The sequence below is a fragment of the Cyprinodon tularosa genome, unplaced genomic scaffold (assembly GCF_016077235.1).
Source record: "Cyprinodon tularosa strain WSP-4 unplaced genomic scaffold, ASM1607723v1 ctg284, whole genome shotgun sequence".
Taxonomy (NCBI): domain Eukaryota; kingdom Metazoa; phylum Chordata; class Actinopteri; order Cyprinodontiformes; family Cyprinodontidae; genus Cyprinodon; species Cyprinodon tularosa.
The window spans coordinates 505,001-532,301 of record NW_024038990.1 but is presented as its reverse complement, the minus strand read 5'-3'; the positions used below and the strand labels follow the sequence as shown (position 1 = coordinate 532,301).

Sequence of the window (27,301 nt, the reverse complement as noted above, 5' to 3'; positions counted from 1 at the left end):
AAACATCTTAAACAGACACCAGTGCATCATGACTAACATTAGACACTATTGATCAACCCACACAAATGTGTTTTATGAGAAAGAGATTAATTTCCATGTAACATTTCTAAATAGGGGCGAGAAGTAAGATTTAAAAAGAAGGGTGTCATGATCTGGCCTGTTTGCTCTCCCTTAGTCATTCCTCTCACCTGTCGTTTTCCCTCTCTGCCTCAATTACAATTTATTCCTCTCACCTGTTTCCTCTGGTTTATATTCAGTTCAGCCTGAGCATTCAGTGCCAGATCATTACTTGTCTTTTTGTTAGTCTGTCTGTTCAGTTTGATTTGATGGTTCATGTCCTGGATCCTAGCAGCCAGTGGAAAGAGGGTTTGTGTTTGTCTCGTCTCCTGATCGTCCACTGCCCCTTCCCCCGCGGAGTCCTCTGGGTTTTTGGCTCAATATGGGGGGAGGTTCAGTTTTTATCCAGTAAGCCTGGCTCCAGGGAGGAGACCAGGTTAAAGTCCTGCTTCAAGTTCCGGTTTCACGTCCTGTCTCGGCTACCCTCTTCCACTGAGCCTGCCTGTCTGCACCTGATCCTGTCTGCTCCTGTGCGTGACCACCTGGTCATGCTTCTGGTCCCAGTCTGACTCTGAACCCTCCTGGGAGCCTGTGGATGCCTGGAAGTCTGGATCCTGCCACCTGTTTCTGTTCCTGCCTGATCTGGATCCTGCCTGTTCTGTCTGTTCCTGTCTGTTCTGGATCCCTGAGCAGGATCAGCTTCCAGCATGTCCTCTGGGACTGCAGCACTTGGGGACATTCCTGGTCTGGACTGTTAAACCAGGTAAGTGACCAACTCAGATAATCTTCTGTCAGATGATCGTGGTCACTTACCTGTGTTTCTCCCACTACAGAGTGTCTGACTGTCTCTCCTTGAATACTGGGTCCATCTGTCCTCGGTTCATGACAAAGGGATCCCCTTGAATCCCCTGTAAAAGAAGGGATTTACAGAGTACTGTCAAACAAAATCAAAAACTTATAAGTTTTAAAAATGTGCCAAAACAACTATATTTAATTTGATGCTGATTTATTAACTCCTAAGTTGCTGCTCCTTCACTGTTTGAAAGCTGTATAAAGGAAATTTCGTTTTGTGTACACTGTGTATACAAAATGACTATAAAGTTTGTCTTAGTCTAAGTCTAGGTCTAAGTTTAATGCCCTGTGTTTGTTTATGTTTCTTAAAGGTATATCGTGTTACAATTACTGTCATCTAGTGATGAAATGGGGGTATTTCAATCAAATGAACACTATACCCTAAAGCTAGCTGCCATTTGTTAAAAGCCTCCAAAGGCAGATGTTACCATATCATCCAAAGCGAAATGAAGTCTCTATTAGCTGGCATTTGACAATAGGCCAGAGTTCACCACAGCTTTGAAAGTTACTAAATACACAACCTACAATTCTGTACCACCAACATAAGTTTGTTAGCAGTGTCTACTCTTATACTTTTCAATGGTAACAAGCCTAACTGAAAAACTGAAAAATATAGCTTTATGCTAAATTAGGCAGTGTAATTTATTTTCTTTTAAAGAGAAATCATTGTAACTTCAGCATCCCTTTTCAAAATTTTCTCCTTCATTAGCTCCTCCAACCTGGAAAAGACTTGCCCAATGTTTATCCTTGTTTTTTTGATGTCCCCAGTTTTGTTGCCTTTTAAAATCTCTTTTTCACTTTTTTGGGATAGTGAAACCATTTCCTGTCTTGCTGGTGCATATGTAGGGTCCTGCCTTTTGCTACAGTAGAGAACACTTTTAGTTGTTGGGTTAGTGTCTCCAAATGATGAGTCACACTAAACTGCCATCAAGGGGAACATTTTATTTGACTCGGTATTATTTTATCCTTTGCCGGTGTCAGTACTTTCAAGATGGCAGACTGTCACAGTTGACAGTTGACCAGCCGTATGTTATAACTAATATGAAATTCTTTATGTATGAATATGTTTCTAAATATTGGTGGAGGCAATGATACACCAATTATAACACATATGTAAAGGCAGCCTTCGGTTTCAGGCAGTAAAACGGAGAAATTAATTTTAACAGAGCTGAAAAAAGGTGATATTTCTCTGTATTAAACCCTAACACAAGATATGTCCCAAACTGCCTGTTCAGGTTGTATTCTCATGGCAGCAGTTTAGCAATTGATCAAATTTAACACTTGGAAGTACTTTCTCATAAATTATTTTAAAAACAATTACCAAGTAAAGTATTTATAATTGAAAATATCAGATAAAACAAATGGTGTTTCATCATTTGATTTTATTCTTTTTTTTTTCAATACCATACAGAACTCGGCTCAATAAAAATCTACAGTTTAGGTTTTGTCAAAGAAAGAGCGATCCATAATCCATTATTGTTGCTGAGAAGAATAACAAATTCTGATCCACACAAGAAGTCAACAGCACCCCTGTATAAAAAAACAACTTACTGTTTAGAATTTACTGCAAAAAAGTGAGGTTAACAAGTTGTAATCCAGTGTTGCTTAGTAAATTTACTCACATTTCATTAGAAAAGTGTATCAACTCTTATTAACTATGAAATGCCAAAAGAAATGAAGTAAAATCCACTCAAATGTCAATATTCAATATAGAATATATTTAAATAAATATTTAAAGGAGAAGTTCGGTTTTTTACACTTTAAGCCCATTTTCTGTAGTGTCCAGAATGAAATGGAATGATCGACACCAAAAGTTTGACAATTGCTCCTGTCTCTGCTTTTTGGCTCATTTAGAATCAACCCCTGGCTGCTTCATAATGGCTGCCATTATGCATGTCCGATAATGTCCTTAAAACAACCTTAAACGTTCTTTTTTTTAAATATGCTACTCACCGTGTCGTCAGCGCTGTTCAATGACGTTCCAAAAAAAGTTTTGTGAAGAAAAAACGTTCCTGTAGTGTTTTATTTAGCATTTTGTAAATCCCATTGAGTTTTTTTGGAATAGTCAATATTCCCCTGCCACCGGAAACGGAAATGGGGCCTGTTTACACAGTTGTAGTCTTTTCGCTTCACTCTGTGTACTCCGACGTCGAGAATCAAGAATCCACCTTTCGTATTCCATTTTCAGAGTTTTTTAAAGTGTTTAACAGAGACGTTAGCACCTCGTTAGCACCTAACTGACTTAACACTCGGGCGCTGGAGTGTAGTCCTGCCGCTGCTTATATGCTGGTCTCCTGATGACTGATGAGCCGCAGGTGTGGTCGTCAGCTCAGCTCCAGGTGACCTAGGGCGCCCTCTGCTGGAGAAAGGTGGACAGACCTCCAGATCCCAACACTATAGGATAGTAAATGTGCGACCTATTGTGTAATGGCAAAATTTTCGTGCAGTTCGTCTACTTTTGCTGGCCTTGAAATTCGCCTGGTGAGCGAAAGCAATCATAAGGCAAGCAAACTCGCTCCAGGGGACGAAAGACTCCTTCACAATCTGCTGGTTGTTGATGTCCACAATGGCTGGTAATGATTTCTAAGAGGAAATTGCAGTGCTTTTTGTACTTCTCAACAAACCCATCGGTTTCGACGTCCCTGGATTCACGATATTCTCAAAATACAAAATAAGTATGGGGAATATCACCACCTCCTCCACAAACTACGTCTGGGTGATGGTCTTTTTCAAGGGACTAGTATTACGCTGCTCTGCACCATCAGCAGCAGAGTAACAAGATTTTGTGAGGTTTTCTACTGATTTAGTATCAAATAAATCCCAAGTTATCAACTTTGTTAATGTATTAATATATATTTGGCTCAATTGTATGATTATACATATATCGCCAAATTCTTGCCATTTCACACCCCTAGTAGCTAGGTTCATTCACAGAAGAATCATCCAGCACAATTGACTCTTATATTTTATAAACTAAAATCAGCACCAAAGCTACATTGGCTAAACAGTGACAACCCTGAAAATGAGAACTGCTTCTTGAAATGATAATTGATTTTGCAGCACAGTGGATTTTACAGCTGATACTTCTTGACTGGATAGATTCGCAATTGTTTTTCCCCACATTAGATTTTTCCATTTATATCCAGCCTGCCACAAGCTGAAAACAGTACTGTGTGCTTTACTGGTCCATAGCCGATTACTCAGTGTGTCTCAGCAGAGAATCCTTTCTCTGTCATCTAGCCCATTTTTGTATGCTACACACCAGTGCATTAATGGCTCAGGCAAAATGAGCCTGTCAAATGGTGAAACTCATATTTAAAGAGTCTATGAAGGGAAATCTGAGAAGCTTCAGACTGCTGGAGATTGAACAAGAAGGACTTAACACAAATATTTAATGCATCATTAATTCTTTCAAATATGCATATTCTCAAGTTTTGTTTGCTTTTTTATAATGCTCCCAGACATAGGTTAATAGAATGAGCATAATTCTAAACAAGATTTAGACTAGAAGATAATTAGCATAAAAAGAAAGAGTCATGATGGTTTGCATCAAGAATGCAATGCAGTCTATATGCCCTTCTTGATCCAACAATATTAGAGTCCTGCTTAGATCACTGAGTGAAACGCTGTAATATCAACAAAAGAAAGAAAAAGTCTGGGTTCTGTTTAAGTTTTCTTTTAAATTTTCAGTTTCACTTTGATTGTTTTTCTTTGTTTTTTAGTTTTATTGGTTTAATTCATATTTTGTGGTGTTTTCTGGATGTACACGTCCTTCTCAAAATATTAGCATATTGTGATAAAGTTCATTATTTTCCATAATGTAATGATAAAACTTTAACATTAATACATTTTAGATTCATTGCACACTAATTAAAATACTTTAGGTATTTTATTGTCTTAAAATGGATGATTTTGACATACAGCTAATGAAAACCCAAATTTCCTATCTCACAAAATTCACCCATTTCCTGCACAGGCGTGTGCAGGAAATGGGCTACAGGTGCCGCATTCCCCAGGTCAAGCCACTTTTGAACCAGAAACAGCGGCAGAGGCGCCTGACCTGGGCAACAGAGAAACAGCACTGGACTGTAGCTAGGTTTTGCATGTCATTTGGAAATCAAGATGCCAGAGTCTGGAGGAAGACTCGGGAGAAGGAAATGCCAAAATGCCAGAAGTCCAGAGATGGCAAAAGTACTCACTTTCCGTAGTTGAGTAAAAGTACAAATACTTGTGTTAAAAAATACTCTGGTAAAAGTGGAAGTACTGATTAAACTTCTTTACTCAAGTAAAAGTAACAAAGTACAGGCTTGTAAATGTACTTAAAGTATAAAAATAAAAGTAGAAACCACTTTTTTCATGCCGTTGCCTACATTTTAAATGGATGTCTGCCAATAGGACTAGATCTCCTTTGTGTTCATGTTCAATCATCTCGTCGTCCAATTTCAATGTGCTCACTGAATCTAAAATATATGAATGTTCAAGTTGATCATTACATTATTGAAAATAGTTCACTTTATCACAATATGCTAATATTGCTAATATATGTAAAAACCCCTCGTGGGGTGGTATGTGTCATCCTCAAGCTCGGGTCCTCTACCAGAGGCCTGGGAGTTTGAGGGTTCTGCGCAGTATCTTAGCTGTTCCTAGGACTGCGCTCTTCTGGACAGAGACCTCTGATGTTTTACCTGGAATCTGCTGTAGCCACTCTCCCAGTTTGGGGGTCACAGCCCCCAGTGCTCCAATTACCACTGGCACCACTGCTGCTCTTACTTTCCACATCTTTTCTAGCTCCTCTTTCAGCCCTTGGTATTTCTCAAGCTTCTCGTGTTATTTCTTCTTGATGTTGCTGTCGCTTGGGATTGCCACATCTATCACTACTGCATTCTTCTGCTGTTTGTCGATCAACATGATGTCTGGTTGGTTAGCCATCACCTGTTTGTCAGTCTGGATCTTGAAGTCCCATAAGATCTTAGCTCGGTCATTCTCAACTATCTTAGGAGGTGTCTTTCACTGTGTTTCTTTATTTCTCCTCCCATACTGCAGACATAGTTCAGTGTGTCAGGATTTTCAGCTGATAATAGAGCACACCCAGGACATGTATGCTCACAAAAAAGCTTTATAGTGAAAGTTCTTCTTTCTCCAGCTTACAGATATGTAGCCAAAAAAATGATTAAATAATTATTGATTGTTGATAACATGTTATGTTTCTATTAGTTGCATGAAAATATAAATCATATCATAAAAAAATCTAATGACTAAAAACAAGAACAAAGCCATGTGAGCTGAACTCTATTAATCCTAAGAGTAAGATCTTTCTGTTGGAATGAAAACTGATTTGACAGTGGAATGAATTTTAAACCTGATAAATCAATTTTGTCAACAGAACTTTATTTTTTTCATAAAGAGAATTAGACCTGGAGAGAATCATACAAAGAAAAGTTTCAATTAGAAAGATTGTTATTGACATGACCTAAATAACTTATTTGGGGCTCAGACCCCAGCAGACTTGATGCCTCCAATTGACATTAGCTCTGATTAATAGTTAGGAAAAGGATTAGAATAGCTTTACCCTGGGGCATGGACACTGGTGGTGTAATAGACCTGAGGATGAATGAGACTGAGAATAGCCTGAGAGTGAGAGAGGAGATGAAGCAGAGGTGGGTAAAACTTAAATTTCACCTGGTATGCTTATGGAGAAGATCTTGGATGAGGAATAAGTTAAGAAGCGGTGCAGTCCCAATGTCGATTGCCTGGAACTTAGAGCATCGCACATCACAGGGGATCAATGTGAGGCAGATTATACGCTTCCTGGTTGAATTTCCACTTCAGCTTCATCAGGTCAAAAAAGAAAAAAAAAAGAAAAAGCTTGAATCTGATATAATACCAAACAACAATCCAGCAGGATAGATAAAACAATAAACCTAAAAATTTGCTGGCCTACTTAGAGACTTTGATTTAAAAGTACAGTGGGCACTGGTTGGAAATGGACGGTTTACTGCGTGATTCCTGTGTGATTCCTGCGTGAATCACGATGTATTTCCTGAGGCCAGTTTTTTTATTTCAAAAAGAACTGCAATGTACCAGGACAACCACCAGGTGGCGCTTGGGACCTCTGCCGTGCTAAAGGTGACGTTTGTGGGCCTGCAGTCAACTGAAAAGCAGGTTTATTGGGGATCTTGGTGTGATACTGTGCTATTTTATTTTGTTTTTGATTAAAATAAAGTTAATGAATTTATTTAACATAGTGACTGCATAATCTTATTTGATGAAATTGGTTGTGTAGTTATAGATACACCTCCGATCTTATCTGAGAACTGTTTATTTCTATTTATTTGCATCTCTATTATTTAATGAAAAATAAAATTAATTAAGTTGGAGCCAGGGATACGGACTGAGGCGCAACCAGAGAAGGGCGACAGAGACAGTGCTGCGGCTGGTGATGTTGAAATTAAAATCATATCCAAAATTGATTCCTCATTAAGATAAGCCAAAGTTATTCAAAAGGGTATGTAAGAAAATATATTTTCTTTAGTTTTGTAAAATATAAGTGCCGTAGCGTCGCTGCATTATTTATCAAGTAACTTTCCAGTAGTGACATTATTGTTTTTATCAAGTAGCGACGTAGCGTCCACAAACGCTACAACATCCAGGGCAAAACTACGTAATGAAACCAGGTTTTCTATTTTTAAAACAACAATTGGAGTTATTCGTTGGACATTCACGCATGAGCCTCCCATGTATAAAAAGAGGAGCTGAGCAGCTCCTTTGGTCAGAGACTTACAGTAGACACCCTGTCTGTAAGAAGGAGCGCTACCGCAGGTCATGCGTTCCTGCTGCCACCAGACTCTATAATAATGCACTATATCAGCAATAACTCCTGTAAAAACCACTGTGCAGCTACATTATAGTTTTGTATTTATTGACTGTGAACAATATGCTGTGCAATATGTTGAATGTGCAATATTTCTCCACCTGTATATAAGCAATCCGGATTGTACATATCTTTATTTCTTTTTTTATATCTTTATTTCCTATTTTTGTTTTGTTTTTCATTGTGTGTGATATATGTACACATGCACCTTAATCCTATTTATCTTGATATACTGTATATACCTGGATATACGGTATATATATTGCTTATTCTTAATGCACCTTTTTCCTCCATGTTTGCACCTTCAGTAACTTCTATGCCAATATGTGACGAGTGAATTTCTCCGCTGTGAAATTAATAAAGCTCATCTAATCACATCTAATCTAAACAAATATATAAATAAATACATGTTCAATAAATAAATAAGCATTCAATTAATTATCCCCCAATATATGGTTAAATGATATGGTTACTATAATAAATCATTTATTTAAAAAATGCTGTTATGTTCCTTTTTTGTAAAATTGCTTTTAAAATGCTTAACTATTTTTATTCTTTTATTTTCTTTCAAAAAATCACTAGTTTTTGAAAACACAGTTTTTGAAAGGTATTATATATATATAGAAACTAAAACGCTCGGATCTTTCTGTCTGTCATTTTGTGTGCGTGTGTGGCATCTGCAATGTTTTCGTTAACTATTCAAATAAATAAGATGGACTTTAAACTAGCAGACACATTTGGATTTTTGCCATTTAATTTTTTTATTTGATTTAAAAAACGAAAGAAATGGAAATGGGGTTTTTTGTCATGATCTTGGCGCTGATGGTTTGGTTTTTTCCTTTGCTCCTTGCTCCCTGTCTAATTGGTTCTGCGGTTCTAAGTTGTGTGTTTGCCTCCCATCAGCGCCAGGTTATTTGTGTGTTTTGGTGAGACGTTTCCTAGCTTTCTTTAGTCTGTCTGCTTCCCTGATTATGACCAGTTTTCTGTCCTGTGGATCAGCGACGTCTGCTGCTCGCTCTCTAGAAACTCTGGGGGCGTGGCCGCCGCAACTGCGGTCAAATCTCCCTTCTGGATTCTGCTGAGTTCTCCGCGAATGAACTGAACTTTGAATCAAGTCAGTGACTTTGCTCCAAGTCGCATTCAGCTCCACATCCAGTCTCTGACCTGTATTCTCCTATCCCTGCAGAGATCTGCCCCGCAGCAGACGAGCAGCCCCGCGCACCTGTTGGTGTTTAATAAACGTTTTGAACTTTCCCACTGCCTGTCTCGCCTCGAATTCTTGGTCCAATATTCTGAGATCATTACATTTTTACAGGTTTGCTTAAAAAGATTTATATAGTAGCCCATAATATAATAGTGAAACATAAAGTCAGGAAAATGTCTCATAGAAAATGTTTTTTATTTGCATTTCAAATCAATATATTACTGATAGCAAATGACATGTATCTCTTGGCCCTGGGAATATTACATGCCAGTCGCTGCTCCATTCAAGGCTACGACCTCATCGTTGTCTTGGAAAAACCGATGTGTAGACATTTACCCTCTTGTTCTCTGACAATAGAGTTCAAGCACCGCTATAGTAGTAGCGACATTCCTGCATTAAGTGGTTTGCTTAATTAATTGGTGATGTTTAGAACAGGATGACATACAAAAGAGGAACCCATTATATCCAGATTACGTTCTGGTCATACGTGGTTAAATAGTACATGATTTAAAATGGGAATAAACCAGATTAGCTCACTAACTTGCGCGTTGATCACATAACTATGTTCTTCTCTCCAAAACACACAGCTGCACTGCAGGCTTTGGAAGAAAAATCCAATCTGTCACGGCGGGGCGGTACTGATCCCCGCAATATTAACCCTTCATTTCGTATTGATGATTAAAAGTATTTATAACTACATTATTTTACAGTACAGTACAGTAGTTAACATTTATACCGTACTTTTATTTGTTAAACAAATGCTTGGGCCTGTATAAAGTTTTTATTCCCTGATTTCAATGTTGTATGGAGTATTTCATTGTATGATAACTCTAAAAAAAAAAAAAAGGTTTCTACTTCACGTATTTCACCTATCGCGGGTTCTTTTTGGAACGTAACCTCTGCGATAAACGAGGGTTCACTGTATTTAAAATGGGAATACTCCGGATTAGCTCACTGACTTTTGGGTGGGTCACAGCCATCCCTGACAACAGTTTAGAAACGCCACTATTCATCGCGGCAGCAAGCAGCATTCTTGCATAATGTGCCCAAAAAGCCTGGGGGGTTGGGCCTTTCATGCTTGTTGTAAGGCATCATAGCGTCCTTTTCCAGATCAAACTGAAAATTTTACCAGCTAGATGATAATAAAAATAACAAAAATAGTATAACAATACGCCTATTATTATCAGAGTAAGATATTGAGGCTGTAGAATGATAATCCCTATGGTCTAATGTAATTCCTTGGAAAGGTGGAGCGCACATCAGCTGATCTAAATAAAAGAAAGATGCCATAAAGTCAAACAGCATAATAGACTAGTATCCGTAATATATATAAATAAGTTATTGTACAATTTCTGATATCATAGGCCATCAAGTGATTAAAAAAAAAAAGAAAAACATTTAAGGCAACATTAATAACTTGAACACAGCTGGGACCGAATCCTTAACCTTTTGAATTGCAGACCATTCACCCTACCCTCACGCTAAACCTGGGGAACAATAATCTGCTCAGCTCGCAACACGTGATACCCCTCCCAGTCTGCTCATTCACCTATCTAATCCTGACTCATGGGACGCCGAAATGGATTCAGACTGCCACCTAATGGCTATAGTAGTCACATGTTTTTCACACAATTTGTGAAACACGCGGAGCGGGAGTGAAGTGTCCATTTCCAACCATCACACACTGTATGCAGCGGGGATTATTTTACTCCATCTGAATGGGTGCGTTGAAATGGGCAGCAATCGTAATGGGGATGAAAAAAATGCAACTCTCTCATTCAGAGTGAAAATTATTTCCAGATTCAGATTTATTGTCGAATATTTCAAACTGCCTTAGAAAGCTGCCAGTGAGCTTTAAAACTCGCTCCTTTGCCTTATTAAACTCAAGCTTTAACTGAACTCACGTTTAGGCGAGGATGAAACTATATTATTGCAAAAAACATGCTGTGCTTGGCTAATTAGCTGCTGCAATTAGCAAGGTTCTTTAAATCTTCTCACGCATAAGCATGCGCAGGCTCCTCGGTTGCCATGGAACCGAGGAGCCTGGTTGCCATGAAGTCACTGCCGATCTTTAACGGTTACTTTCCAGCCTGGACCTTGAAGCTGAACTTGCTGCAGTCTGTGGTTTGCTAAACTGCTAACGATGAGCTACGCACCAGAGGAGCACAACTACTCGAGAGATCATTTGGAAGGTTTGTTTGTACTCTTTTACTTTGTTAATTACAAAAATGTTACGTGAAAAATTATTAATTTGATGTTTTTTTTCATGACGCTGTGGCAGCTAGCTTAGCATGTAGCATCTCCGTCATCTCAGGATTAAATGTTTTTAGTCGATTAAATGTTAACAGTGATTTAATGATTTGAAAATAACTTTTATTTCTGTTTGAGAGAAACACCTTTGTTGAATTAGAAGGAAATGTTTTAAAACTAGGTGGCGCTAGCTCTATGATTTTAAAAAATGCATTTTGCTCTATGTGGAAATGTTGGGGAAATTACATTCAATAAATATTCAAATATATTTGAAGGACATTTAACACAATATGTTATCAAGCCGAACTGTTTATTTTTCTATTTAATAAAAAAGTGAACATTTTGAGTATTTTGTAAGTTGGCTGAATTTAAACCTGATAACAGCTGGAAAAAAGAAGAAATTAAGATTCTCAAGTTGTTTAGTTTAGTAAATGTGTTTAGGAAATGATAGGTTTTTATTTAGTGTTTTAATAAAAAGTTTTTAAGGGTTATTATGTATTAAATCGAGTTTTTATTGGTTGGAAATGGGAGAAATGATAACAGAGATAAAATGAGATAAAAAGTACATTTTGGCTTGAGAGGATAATATTTAACGAAGTTAATGTGGAAATGGTTGAAAAAATACAAAATTAATTGTTTTAGGATAAAATAGGTTTTGTTAATAAATACATTAAAACTTTAAAGAGGAGGATTTTTAAAAAATGCTGTGAAAAACATGGTCTCCATGGATACCTTAGTTGAATGCATTAAACAACTTTAGGCTTTTTTTAAAGGTGGCATATATAAGGTGGCATTTTGAATTTAATGGAAGATCAAATGTGCTAATAATGTTTGACTGATTTTAAAAGTTTGTGGTTCCAAAGGATAATTTTTGGTGAGTTTGGTTTCCAATCCTTTAAAAACAAGGTGGCATCTGGCCCCTTCTGTCAGAGAAGGCCTTGAAGAACAAGTATGGTCTCCATGGATACAACAATAAACAACTATAAGGTTTAAAATGATTGTGAAATAAAAATGAAATCCTTTACATTTTTGGGCTGTAACATGTTTAGAGCTTGACTGTGTTTATTCTAAGTGCTGCCATTGTTAACCGTGTGAGGAAAGCATAGAGAATAAATGTTTAATTAAGAGTTTAGAAAGGAGGATGATATGTTTCTTTTACAGGGAGAAGGTAGAATTAAAACAACAATTTAGAACCATATATTATTTAAACGTTTATCTGGGTTTAGTTTTCATTTTTCTGCAGCCTTTGTTTGAATCTTCAGGTGAATAATTTCATCCCATCTGTCACCAGTAATAATACAATTTATTCATTGAGGACTTATTTTTCTAGGTGTTCGAAACATTCAACACTGATGGTTTCACCTAACCCCATTAAAAGTTCTGAATAGGACCTTTTCTTTCAGTTTTTAGAAAAAGTAGAAAAATTATTCTAAATAGTTTGCTAATGTCCATTTCTGCTCTGGGCTTTCTATGTGCTGATTAAGGTCTTTATTTCTACTCTAGGATGCACTGAGGAAGGGGTCTGATAAGCTGAGGCTTTTAAGCCTTTATTTCTGTTAAGGGAAACACAGTTTTTTTTTTTCTGACAAATAAATATTTAATAGATCAAACCTTTTCTAATTCCGTAGTATGGGTTTAATAAAGGTTTACTCACAGCTTAAAATGTCCTTTAATCTGAACAAATCCAAATGAATAGTCTGGGTCAGTTGCTCCCAAATGTGGAAGCGTGCACCCTAGGGGTAGTTTAGTGTAATAGCAGGGAGCGTAATAGAAATAAAGTAAGTAAATGGACCATTTGGAGCGTATTTTTATATTGATAACATCCTGAAAAAAAAAAAATCAAAACCCCAATAACTAGTAAAATAAAGATTTGAATTTAAAATACATTTTCAATTTTGTGGTAGTCTCGTGATTTAAAGGATATTGTAGCCTTTTTTCTAAACCTAGCTGTCAGCAAAACGCACATGAGGACCAGCAAAATGTCCTCCCTTTACGACAATCGCTCCTCAGTGTGACTGTGAAATAACAAAAAAGGTCCCCACAATGATGCCGAGGACCATATACACACATATATACATAAAAATATGTATGTATGCACAGATTGATGTTTTTATTGATTAAATCTCCTTAAACCTGACTAACTCTCACAGGCACATTCAGCAACCTAAAATAAAGCATTGAGTATTGTGATTTGATGTTCCTTAATTAATGTTCCTGGTCTAATGATTTTTTTCCTCACTGCTCCAGACGCCCCGCTTCCATCTGATCCTGCCCTGGAGTTCTGGATCTTGATCGCGGATCAGGTTGATTTCCCTTTCTATATGAACGTAGGGCTGTTCTCGGATGATGTAGAGGAGGATTTTACTGTTGATGTGGAGTCTGATGATGAGTTTAGGGTCGTAGATGTGGTGATTAATGACGAGGAAGAGATAGAGGGTTCTGATGATGAAGAGGATGATAATGAGGCAGAGGTCCCAGAAGGGGTGGTAAATGAGGAGCAGGAGCTAGAGGATTATGATGATGAGGAGGATGATAATGGGGCAGAGGTCCCAGAAAGGGTGGTAAATGAGGAACAGGAGATAGAGGATTCTGATGAGGATGAGGATGGGTCTTTCTCTAGTGAGTCTCTTGAGGCGTCTAGTGACTTCTCTGGGTATGATACCATGAGCTCTGAGGAAGAAGACAGTGTAGAAGATGACCCCCTTCAAACACATCCTCGGTTCATTGAGACGGTTTCCCGTTTCATCAGACTCCAACGGTACCAGGCGCCGCCAGAGGACTCCTCGGAGAGTGAAGAGGACACCGACCTCTACGGCCCGGCCCTTCTTCCCGGAGGAGGAGAAGAGAGGAAGATGACGAAGAGGAGCCCCCTATGAAGCTTTTTCATCGGGACCTGTGAGAAGAGGAATTTGATCAAAAATCTTCCTTTAACTCCTTCAACAACTTCTCACAATGAAGAGAAGCTGAGGCTTCAGCAGAAGAACCAAACATTTTACCATCTTGCTTTGGATCATTTTGTAGGAGGAGTTAGATGTATTTTCTTGATTTGATGATGATTGGAGGTGGAAACAGTCATATCTAGGTATAATTTATTGATTGTGTTTATATCTGGCAGGTCTAGGGATGCCTTTGGTAGCGTCTAGCGCCGTGGCTTTTCTTTACCCTGCTAGGTTTTAATTTAAGTTTTAAATGTTACGAATTTTCCTTTAGCACAGAAATCTGAGCAGAGACATACTAACAATTTTTAAAAGGTATGAAACATGAGAGCTGGTTAAGGCGGAAACAATCTAACATGCTCTACGTCTAGACAGAGCTGGACATTCTCCTAGCTAACAGAAGCCAAACCAAACAATCCAAGGATTGATTTAAAAACGACGTTTGACAAGAAGAAACACAGAATGGAGGCAAATGAACAAAAACTAAATAAAAACTCAAAAAATTAAATCCTGGAGGATAACCAAACCAAACCGAGGCAACAGCCGGACATCGCTGCTGGGAATGCATCGAAACCTTTGAGGAGTGAGACATCGCTGCTGAGGACTAATACCCGGAGGTCAAACTGTTATCCTAAAGGTCTAAAAGTGGAGATGAGGAAAACTTCAAGTCTAGAGGCAGAGGGACAAGGCTGTAGTGGAGCAGAGGTCTCTAACTCCAGTCCTCTGCAGCAGCTTTTCTGCAGCTTTCAGCCGCATCTCTCCTCCAAAACACCAGGATCAAACAGCTCTACAGAGCTGAATGACTGATGAGGGAATTCAGACGTTTGATTCAGGTCTGATGGAGAAGAGATGTGACTGAAAGCTGCGGCATAGCAGCTCTGGAGGAGTGGAGCTGGAAAGCCCTGATCTATAGAAGGACAATGCTGCTGGAGACAAACTAGATCTAGAATAGAACAGTGGCAAAGATTGCGGTGGTCACCAGTTGCACTGGTCTCTGGGATGATGGTGAGAAGATAAAGACGATGCTTGGAGGGACTAATTGATTTCAGAGCAGTTTGAAGCAGAGGAAAGGACTGATTTAGGGATGTGGATTGTGAATGGCGCCGACTGTTAGAACCCGCTTTCAGCTGCGAGTTGATCTAGTTCTAGATGTTCCTCAGTTAGTTTTCAGCCCTAGTTTAAGGGAAAGAACCCTGTGCAGAAATATTCTCCATATGACCTGTGCCAGTTCTGACCGCAGTGGATCTCTTCTTTGTTTGTGAATCCCATGTCGGACCGAGCCGCTACAAGCTTTGGGCCGTCAGAAGACGCTGATGAGATCTACGGCGACCAAACCGGAGGAGCAGTAAACAGTGAGAGCATGTTCAGTAAGGAGACACAATAATCCATCATTTAAATATTAAGTCAACATTTCAGGAGGCCTCACTTAGTTTTTCATGTATTTTCAGGAACTGTGGACGTCCAAAATCAGAACTGCTGTGAGGAACCGGGACATCCAGGATGCTGAGGAGCCTCCTAGTCCCCACCTGAGGACGGCACAGAGGAGAACATGTGCAGTAAGCCTTTATTAACATGACAAACAGACAACTCAAGCTTCCAGGCAGAACACAGAGAGACCAAGATGACTATTTGAACAACATCCTGCCCCAGATTTAAACTTGGTGTCAGGAAATTCTGTAGATTAATTTAGCTTCTTTTTTACAGAAGAAGCAGGTTGAATATGGAAGCAGCGTTCTAACAGTCGGATCTCAGTGGAACAGAGTCCATCCACATGTATTTGGAGGTATGTTGGTTGTTTGACTATAGAGGCATCACATGCAGACAGTTTATGACTCTGAGGACACTTTGCTTTCATTGATGAAGGAGCTGAAGCAGAGGATGGAGAACACAGACCACCAAGGAGGAGAAACATGGCTGCCCTGCTCGTCTCTCCAACATTCTGGAGTCCTGGAATGAAAAACGTCGACGACCCCGCAGCTAAACCATCAGTCTGCTCCACCCAGAAAGAAGGTAAAGAACCTTTATTGCTTCCAGATGTTCATCAGTAGTGGAGAAGACAATAAAAACAGATCCAGAACAAATAGATTCAAAACCATCCCATCAAGGTGGTCTAACCTTTAATTCTTCTTTCCATCATGAAGGGATGTTTACCTCAATTTATCTCTATAACCAAAACTTTACCAGAACCAGAAGTTCTGACTTTTCCATTAGACCACAGATAAACAGTTAAGAAGCAGCTTCTGATCCAATATGGGAGAATTTCCCCCTGATTGATCTCTGAAGGGTTTTTAGAACTTATTAAAGCAGAGAAACGACCGACTGTAGACTCCAACAAATGCAGCATTTTCAGGCATTTTCTCCAAGCATCCATTGTCTACAGTTATCACTGCTGTTAACTTTAGCTTCTCCCTGTGTGTTTCCCTCTTCTCTCCGTTAAATTGACACCTCTCAGTGTTTCTGTGTTAAAATGTCGCTGACTAGCGTGTTCTCTCACTAACTCCTGTTCTTCTCTTCCAGCAGATTTCTTCCGTCGTCTCCTCGTTGGACCGGCACCTCTTGGACGTCGCAGTAGATGGGCGCTGACATGGAGCCAGGTTCTGCTGGAGGATCCTTCCTGCTTAAAGCTAGTTTTCCTCTCTACTGTCACCACTTCGTTGCTCAGGAGGAGGAAATGCTACAAGATTAATGACTGGATGCGGTTGGCTGAGCTTCTTTGGATTGAAGACATTTCTCTAAACGCCAAAATAGACTGAATTTATCTTTACCATATTGTAAAAAGGATCGCATTGGATTTTTATGATTGATTTCATTCTGTGTTTGTGTTGAATTGTGTTACATGTTTCTGTTTTAAAGCTCTCGTGTAAATTGCCTTTAGATGACTTGTTTTTATTTCACTAGACTAAATTATATTAAATCCTGCCTACTGGTTCTGTTTCTACTAAGGGATCCTTCCTTTTATTTTATATTCACCTGTTATTTTTTACTATAATAAAGCTTTGATTTAAGTAATTTGAACAGGACCTGTTGGTCTTTTTTAGTAAATGTTGTTGAAATAAGTGGTTGTAAATGGGTTCTTTATAAATAAACCAAACTGAAGTCAACAGGAGCTCTAATATTACTATATGTGAGGTAGTATGGTCAAGGATCAGCAAGGTGAACAAAACAAACAGCATCAGCCTCCGGTTCCAGATTCCTCTGAGGATTTTTATTCAGCACTTTTCCCTCTGACAACCATCTCCCTGAGCTTCCAAGATCTCAGTGCCTGTATAACCAGTTGGCAACACACCTGCACTGGAGTGGACCGAGCCACAATTAAACAGGTAGAAAACAAACAAAGTCTAAACAGAGAAACAAGAATAAAATGATTAAGCTAATTTACAAACTCATCTACATAATGAAACAGTCTACAAAATAAACATTGTGATTGAAGATAACTCAAAAATTTACTTTAAAAAAAAATCAAAGTATTACCCCAAAGAAAACCCCTCTAAATGGAAGAACCCAGCAAGGCACTGAAGTGTAATTTATGCATTTTATACTGTAAAAAAAATCAATATACCAACAAAGTAGTTTCACAAATATAGTTGAAATTGTAACGTGGTATTCTTTTGGAATGGTGGCTCTTCTACTCCTCTGTAGAAACAGAAATAGGTCTCTGGTGTCTTTTTAGACTGCTGAATGTTTAAAAAAAAAAAAACTAAATGTTGGAACCGTAAATCATTACCATTCTTACGGTGTGTTCTTAAAGTCTTTTAACCTTTTTACATTATCTGTTTCATCACTTCTTTATCATTTAAGTAAACTTAGAAGAACTTCTCAGTGACATCAGTTTATTTTTAGAGAAGCAAGTATTTACAGGTGCCGGTCATAAAATTAGAATATCATGAAAAAGTAGATTGATTTCAGTAATTCCATTTAAAAAGTGAAACTTGTATATTATATTCATACATTACATACAAACTCATATATTTCAGATGTTTATTTTGTTTAATTTTGATGATTACAAATGACAACAAATGAAAATCTCAAATTCATCATATCAGAAAATTAGAATATTACTGAAGACCAATAAAAACAAAGGATTTATAGAAATGTTGGCCAACTGAAAAGTATGAACATGAAAAGTATGAGCATGTACAGCACTCAGTATTTAGTTGGGCCTCCTTTGGCCTGTTTTACTGCAGCAATGCGGCGTGGCATGGAGTCGATCAGTCTGTGGCACTGCTCAGGTGTTATGATAGCCCAGGTTGCTCTAATAGTGGCTTTTAGCTCTTCTGAATTGTTGGGTCTGGTGTATTGCATCTTCTTCTTCACAATACCCCATAGATTTTCTATGGGGTTAAGGTCAGGAGAGTTTGCTGGCCAATTAAGAACAGGGATACCATGGTCCTTCAACCAGGTACTGGTAGCTTTGGCACTGTGTGCAGGTGCCAAGTCCTGTTGGAAAATGAAATCTGCATCTCCAAAAAGTTGGTCAGCTGCAGGAAGCATGAAGTGCTCTAAAACTTCCTGGTATGTGGCTGCGTTGACCCTGGACCTCAGAAAACACAATGGACCAACACCAGCAGATGACATGGCACCCCAAACCATCACTGACTGTGGAAACTTTACACTGGACTTCAAGCAACGTGGATGAAGTGCCTCTCTTCTTTTCCTCCAGACTCTGGGACCTTGATTTCCAAAGGAAATGCAAAATTTATTTTCATCAGAGAACATGACTTTGGACCACTCACCAGCAGTCCAGTCCTGTTTCTCTTTAGCCCAGGCAAGACGCTTCTGACGCTGTCTGTGGTTCAAGAGTGGCTTGACACAAGGAATGCGACAGCAGAAACCCATGTCTTTCATACCTCTGTGTGTGGTGGTTCTTGAAGCACTCACTCCAGCTGCAGTCCACTCTTTGTGAATCTCCCCCACATTTTTGAATGGGTTTTGTTTCACAATCCTCTCCAGGGTGCGGTTATCTCTCTTGCTTGTACACTTTTTTCGACCACATCTTTTCCTTCCCTTCGCCTCTCTATTAATGTGCTTGGACACTGAGCTCTGTGAACAGCCAGCCTCTTTAGCGATGACCTTTTGTGTCTTGCCCTCCTTGTGCAAGGTGTCGATGGTCGTCTTTTGGACAACTGTCAAGTCAGCAGTCTTCCCCATGATTGTGTAGCCTATAGAACTAGACTGAAAGACCATTTAAAGGCTTTTGCAGGTGGTTTGAGTTAATTAGCTGATTAGAGTGTGGCACCAGGGGCCATCAATTTTGAACCTTTTCACAATATTCTAATTTTCTGATATGATGAATTTGAGATTTTCATTTGTTGTCATTTGTAATCATCAAAATTAAACAAAATAAACATCTGAAATATATGAGTTTGTATGTAATGTATGAATATAATATACAAGTTTCACTTTTTAAATGGAATTACTGAAATCAATCTACTTTTTCATGATATTCTAATTTTATGACCAGCACCTGTATTAAAAACATTTTTAACTATTTACATTAGATTTTAAAATTAACTACTACAACTATTTACAGAAGATATAAAATAAATATTACTAGAGAACATATATATATACAATTGTGACTGAGCAGGAGTCCCTGGTGGTGCTGCTGGACTGGATGGGATGCCACACAGACGACCTTGGAGTCTTCTGACTGTGAGTGTGACATCATATAGGGGGTGGGGGTGCCTCTCTCCACTGTTCACCACATCGTCCATCAGGGTTTGCAGGGCTGACCCAATCGACGGCTGCCATGTTACTAAAAAAGTTTTAAAAGACGCAGAAAATAATGACTTTACTAAAAGTGTTTTCATAACCCTGAAATAAGAACAGCTAAAATGTGATTGTACTTGCCATCTAAATGTAAAAGTGGTCAGGTAGACCCTCCTCCAGGGGCAGACACCTCAGCAGACAGCTGGTCCCTCCATGGAGCACCACTGACTGCCTCCAACACGTTCTCCCCTCCTCATCCTCTGGTATGTCATCCTCTGGGGCCTTGATGTCACCGGCTTTCAGGCAGATGTTGTGCAGGACAGCACATGCTGTTATGACCTGTAGAAAAAAAAGACAAAAATATTTACTTTTATTCAGTCATCTATCTTTTTTTCATTATCTTTATTACATGATTTATTAGAAATTAAATTTTACTTGATCTAGATCCACTATTTAACTTATTTTTTCGTTTTTATATTTAGACTTTTTTCCTGTATTATGTTTTTTTATATATATAATTGCAAATAATATCAGGCAGCAAGGGGATAACAATTTAGACAAAAAATTATTTATTTCTCAACAGTTTAGCTTCTCAACACAACATTAGTGATAGTGAAAGTAGTTATTTAAGTCAGTTATTTACAAATGACTAAAGTTACAAACAAATAAATTACAAACTTACAAATAAATATAAAATTTGATATTTAAACATATTCATCAATCTGCTGACAATCGTTTATTTAATAACTGGTATATTCTGATCATTAGCAGGCCCCTGTGGGTTAGAATAATAGCAGGTAAATGTTACCTCTCCACTGCGCTCTGCCAGCCTGAGAAAAATCCGTCACCAGTTTTGCTGCCGCCGAAGCCGTCAAAGCCGACTCTCCTTCTCCAATAGCAAGTAAATAAAAAAAAATAAAATAAAAATTTCCATATCCATTTTTTTTTGTTTAGTTGTTTTTTTTCCGTGTTTCTCGAGCTGTCGGATTTTGTTTGGTGCTGTTTTTGGGGTAGATGTGATGACGTCGTATCGCAACCATGAAGTGCGCCAAAGGCTAGACCGTCCCATTTACCAATGGCTGAGGATCCTCCGGAGCAGCCTACCAAGGCTGGGTCCTCCGGAGGCTAGGTAGGCTGTGTCCTCTGAAGTACGCAGCCTGTGAATTGAGACGCAGCTTGCGAGTAATTCCACATCTGGGCTACATATCTGCTGCTTCACGTGAATATGAGCCGAGCTGCACCATCTCTCATTCACAAATACCGCCAGACCCCCTCCTCTCTTTTTTCCGCTAAAACATCATTGCCTTTCATGCTTGTTGTATCAGGCATCATAGCGTCCTTTTCCAGATCAAACTGAAAATTTTACCAGCTAGATAATAATAATAATGATAATAATAATAAAAAAAATAACAAAAATAGTATAACAATACACCTATTATTATAAGACTCATGGGAAGCCGAAAATGGACTCAGACTGCCACCTAGTGGCTATAGTAGTCACATGTTTTTCACGCAATTCGTGAAACACGGAGAGCGTGAGTGAAGTGTCCATTTCCAACCAGGACCTACTGTATATCTCATAACACATCGTACCGAAAAGACAAAACATTTTACTTGTTTGAATTTCTCAAATGAAAATAGCACAAACAAGGAAACAAAACTAGCTATAGCAATGAATACAGTTTATGTACATTAAAGTAACTCCGTGTTTAATTCTCAGGTGAGTTCGCAAGCAAGTTTGGTTGTGGCCACTGTCTCGGAAGCATCTTGCTAACCAGTTAGCAACTTAGTGCTAGTAGTTTCCCAATGGGAAATTCCATTTGGACCAAGTAGCACTAATTCGGTGACTGAGCAACAACACTGTCAAGGAACGCTATGGACAGCGGAAACATGCAAGAGGAGGAAAGTTTTGTGTCGGAGGTCATGGATGAGTCTCCTCCGTCGTCCATATTTTATTTAGAGGAGGAAAGCAGGAACGAAGTTGTTGTGGAAGAGGACGCCAAGGCGGCAGAAACTCGGTCTGGTGTAGAAGGCTTCCAGCTGCACATGTTTGAGCCCTTGCCTCGCAACGCTGCCAGTTCTGTTAGCTTTACGCCTGTCGAAGACACAGACGTCCATCCCCGTGAACACTGGGACAGAACTCAATGGGAAAGGAAATTACCGTAAATCCTCTAATATAGGCCCGGGCCTTTATTTCACTCAAGTGCATCGCGGTCCAGGCCTTTATTGGAAAGAGGCTAGAATTAGAGACAGGCCTCTATTGCTATTTGAGCAAAACAGACTACCAGTGGAATGAATAAAAATGAGATTTTGTGTCTATTTGAACCTATAAAACACTAGGTTCGTTTATTGAAAAAGTACAGTTACCGTGTCTCGCTTGGTTTGAAGTAAAAAAGAAAAAAAAAATTCTCCAATTCTGTTTAATCCTCCTCCTCAGTTTCCTCCTCCTCTTCATCTCTCCCTTTAATCTCCTCATCACTCGCGCTCCTCCTCATGTTCTGCTGCGTGTCTGTTCTCTTCCTCGCGCAGACGGGCAGCAGTCAGGGCCTGTCGTCCAGCAGCGCAGGGCTGTGGTACTTGTATGTTACTACCACAAGTATAATGTTGAGGTATGCCCAGAAAAAACGTTTATAGCCCCGGCCTGTATTAGAGACCGGCCATTATTTACCTCCTCTGACAGCGAGACCGGCCAATGTTAGAGTCCCGGCCGCTAATGGAATACAGGCCAATATTAGAGAATTTACGGTATTCGTTCATTAGCTGCGACATATGAATTAAGATGCTATGACCGAAAAAATTTGATTGACAGATTACCGTTGATATATGATTGGCTGAATGTAGGTGTACAAGCTGACATATAGCTAACTGGCCTGCATAAAATAAAGAAAAGAAAAACACGGATTTTAATACCGGATTTTTTTTTTTTTTTAAATAGAAAAATAGAATAGAAGAAATTTAAAATAGAAGAAATTTTCTAACTTTTGGAAAAATATGGTCTGATAAATATTACATTTATAAACATTTTTAAGCCAGAATGAATTGAAATTTAAATATGACTTCCCTAAGACTTTAACATTTACTGGATAACATATATTTTCAGTTCTCTGATGTAGAAATTAAGTCTAGAGGGATGTATGAGGCCTTTTAAGTAACTCGAAGACCTAATTTTGTGACAGTTGTTGAAAGTTTTTTCAGGAGCACCAAAACTGGAAGTTATTAATCTAACACCCCTAAATACAGTATACTACTGATAGTATACTACCAAATTAACAAAATCATTCTCATTTGTCACACCAAATGGAAGCAAGATTCCCTATAAACACTGTGTCGTAGCCCATTTTTTCCCCTTTCCAATTTTAATGGTAGTAAGCAAAACTGCTTTGGTGCAGTAGTTCTTCTAAGGCTACGTTCACACTACAGGCCTTAATGCTCAATTCCGATTTTTTGTGGAATCCGTTTTTTTTGCGTTGCTATTCACATTTCCAATATATGCGACTTGTATGTGATCTCCTGTGTGAACTGCAGTCATACAACGCAAGTCTCCCACATGCGCAGTAGAGGACGCAATGACGTCACAGGCCAGCATGCTCTGTGTTTTGGAAAGTAAACATGGATGGTACTGCCAGAGCGCATCTAGCGATCTTTAGCAACCATAAAAACACAATCTTTACAAGATGTTTAAACAGAAATACTACTCTCCGCATCATCACCCGCCATGGTTGTTGATTTTCTTGCTGCTTCTTCATAGCAAGACCCAGAATAGTGACCTTTGTCAGGTATTAAGGGCGTTCAGGTTGGATGAATGCGACCTGGCCGTTCAGACACAGGTCACATTTGAAAAGATCAGATTCATATCGGATTCAGGACCACATAGCCAAGTGGCCTGGGTCGCATTGGAAAAAATTGGATCTGTGTTGTTCAGACAGCCATGAAAAGATCAGATTCAGGTCGCATATGGGCCAAAAAATTGGATTTGGGTCACTTCAGGTTGCAGTGTGAACGTAGCCTAAGTAACTGGTCTAATGAGACAACATTTAAACTCCAGTGTGAATACTAGATGACAGTTTTGGAGGAAACCCGGTACCTCCATCTCCAGACAAATACCATTTCTAGGACAAGCACAGTAGTGGTAGCAATAATGCTATGTTGATTTTTTCTAGGAGCAGGAACTGGCAGGCTACTCTAGATAAAGCAAAGATTAAGGCAGCTGTGGTGCTCTTGATCTGTGACTTGGGTTACGGCTCATTGCCAAGCAGGAAAAGCAAACAGCCGAGACCTCAAAGGAGGGGATCAGAACCAATAATTTAACTCAAATCTGGTTAAAAATCTCCGAAGAGATATAAAAATGTCTGTTTGAAGATGTTTTTCATCATTCTGATGGAGCTTGAGATATAAGCAAAGAGGAATGGGCCAAACTGCCTAAAGATTGGCGTGCAAAGGATATGGCATCATATTCGAAGACACTGGAGGGGCTGTATCTCTCATGGTCTTGCTTCTGTTGTACTTTACTTTGCTCCTTGTTATTTGTAGTTTTATTGGTTTAATTCCAGTTTTGTTGTAATTTCTAGATTTATGTTCTCATGTTTTTCTGTTGTCCTCTGTTGCCCTCTTGTGTGTGTGTGTTTTCCTTTCCCCTTGCCTTCCTCTTTGTCTCCTCTCACACCTGCTCCTTGTCAGCTCTTTAGCCTTGCCTTTGTCTGTCAGCTACATATACTCTCCCTCTGCAGTCACTCCTTGTTGGTTCCTCTGTTGTTGCTGGTCCTGTCATCGCTGTTGTCGTCTCACCTCGCCTCTCCCTGGCTCCTTGTACGTGTTTTCCCTTGATGTCTCCATGGTTCTGGTCTGTTACATTTTTTGTTGGATTTTTGGACTGCCTTTGTTAACCATTTTCATAATTAAACTACAAGTATTCACCTCAGCCTCTCTGCCTCTGCATTTGGGTCCTCCAAACCTCAACCAAGACGTGACAGTATCAGCTACCAAAGGTGGATAAACAGAGAGCCAAGCAAGGAATAATTACTTTAATAATTAGATTTTTGAGATTTTTGAGAAATAAAGAAAGTTTTTCATGTTGTCATAATCGGGGTAATGTGTGCACAACTTTGAGGAAAGAAATTATTTATATATAACTGGGCAAAGGGCTGTTATACAACTAAATAGTATAACATAGCTGCGATCACTTTACTGAAGCTTTGTATTCTGCTAAATGTGCCAGCTAAGAGTTGAAATAATCAACTTCCAAATCATTTTGGCACCATTTTGAAATTAAGAATGAAAATGTGTTAGTTTTTTTATTAATGCTGCCACATACAGTAGTATTACATCACCTTAACTGCTGTACTAGGATAAATGGACAGATGCTCATAATGGCATATTGATGATAACTGGGCCTACTTTGTAAGTCGCTTTGGATAAAAGCATCTGCTAAATGCATAAACATAAACGTTATAGCTATGATGGAATAATGACATTTTGAAGGATCATACATTATTTAAACTGAATTTATAAAATTACCTACAATTGATATTAGTGGATGAAAGCTGAATTTCAGCAGTTAGTCACAAAAAGGTTATTAGTATAGCTCTACTTTGTAGATGTTTTTGTTAAAATTCAGGTATTGGTTTATTTTTTCTCTTTATTTAGAGGTTTCAATGCATTACCTTTTAGATAATTTAAATCTTGTACAGAAGGCATTTAACTTTGCAGCTGTCGACTCAGTCCAACTGAGGAGCATAATTAAAGCAATTACTGCATCCCGATGATACTTTACACCTGCTAGTCACCTCCAGCTGCATTGTTTGCAGCTCTGGATCCAGCTCTACATCAACTCAAACACCCTCTGCATGTGCTGCAGGAGGTAAAACTAACACACCCTAACTCTTAGACCAGCAGGCAGCTTAAACACTGCAGGAGCTGCTGTACCAGTGAAAAGGGATGACTCAGATTCAGTGTGGGACATAATATATCTATTAGGGTTTGTGTGATGAGTGAGAAGGGGTGCTAACTAACTGGCTAGCGAGCGTTTTCCTGAACTTAATCCCTTCATATAACTTCAGTTATAATTCATTGACAGTTATATAGAACTTGATACAGGCGACACCTGGGCTGGTTTTTGCTTGTCTTTGCATCTTTTCTGTTATTACAGTTTACAGTTGGTTGACTGAGACATATGTTCATTCTAAACTTGGTTAACCCCTTAATGCCTGAATTTATACTCAGCTGTTAAAAAAAAAGTTAGCATTTGTATATTTGCTGTAAATCAGATGTTAGATTACAGAGAGGTGATTAATTCTAACATTGCACCTATCAATCCATTTTCCATCACACTTATCCCAAGCAGGGTCGCGAGGGATGCTGGTGTCTTTCTCCAGCTGTCTACTGGCGAGAGACGGGGTACACCCTGGACATGTCGGCAGTCTATTGCAGGGCAATACAGAGACAACAGGACAAACAACCATTCATCCTCACACCACAGGGGAATTTAGAGAAGCCAATTAACCTAACAGTCATGTTTTTGGACTGTGGGAGGAAGCCGGAGTACCTGGAGAAAGCCCACACACGCTCAGGGAGAACATGAAAACTCCATGCAAAAAGAACCTGAGCAGGAATTGAACTCAGGGCGTTCTTGCTGCTGAACAGCCCCGTTCATAAAGCTAATTAGCAACACCAGCAATGTGGGGAATAACAGTTTTAATTACAGAAGGTTGACTATTTAACAAAGCTTTTTTGCTCTTACAGAACCCTATATTTCGCCAAAATACATGTTTTTGAAAAAACATTATTTCAAATGTAATTAATTCATGTAAAGTCGCCTTGCTACACAGTACCAGAAGCTGCTAGACCTTTCTATGCAAAAAGGCTACATGTGTTTTTGAACAATCATTAGGTTTTAGTCATTAAAATGGTTCAAATTTAGCTAAACACTGTATTGTTTCTTTGCTGCATTTCCTATTAGATGGTCAACCTTTTTTTGTAATAAATAAATGTTAGAGATGTAAGTAAAAACCTCTTCTTTTTGACAACTGTTGCTTTTTTTGTCACTTGGCATTTCAAATCCAGTTATTTACTGAAAAATAACTTTATTGTAAAGTCCTAGGGGTTTTTATCTCAGTGTTTTATATATCATCAATATTTAACTATTGTATGAATTTATTCATTATTAATACATCATCATTGTTCACTAATTGTAAGTAATAATTAGATTATTTTTGATTAACAGAAATAAATCTATAATAAATCTATATTCCTTAGTTACATAGTGAGGCTAAAAAGCTTCAAACTAAAAACCCAAAATAACTTTAGAAACTTTCAGGTCAGATGTTGTTGATTCTTACATATCAGTTTTAAATACATCAGATGAATTTAATGTCTGACAGTAGTTCCTTGCTCTTACATGGATCATGTTTAGTTCATCTCCTACTG

At 38.7% G+C, this 27,301-nt stretch overlaps 1 long non-coding RNA gene across 2 annotated transcripts; it reads left to right on the top strand.

The window, feature by feature from the left end:
• Positions 1–15,886: 15,886 nt before the first annotated feature.
• LOC119786973 lies at positions 15,887–16,735 on the top strand. 2 transcript variants are annotated; one of them, XR_005281269.1, is made up of 3 exons: positions 15,887–15,953; positions 16,034–16,180; positions 16,691–16,735. It is a non-coding gene; the product is annotated as an uncharacterized LOC119786973 (long non-coding RNA). The 2 variants fall into 2 exon arrangements; XR_005281268.1 differs by having other exon boundaries at positions 16,688–16,732.
• Positions 16,736–27,301: the final 10,566 nt, after the last annotated feature.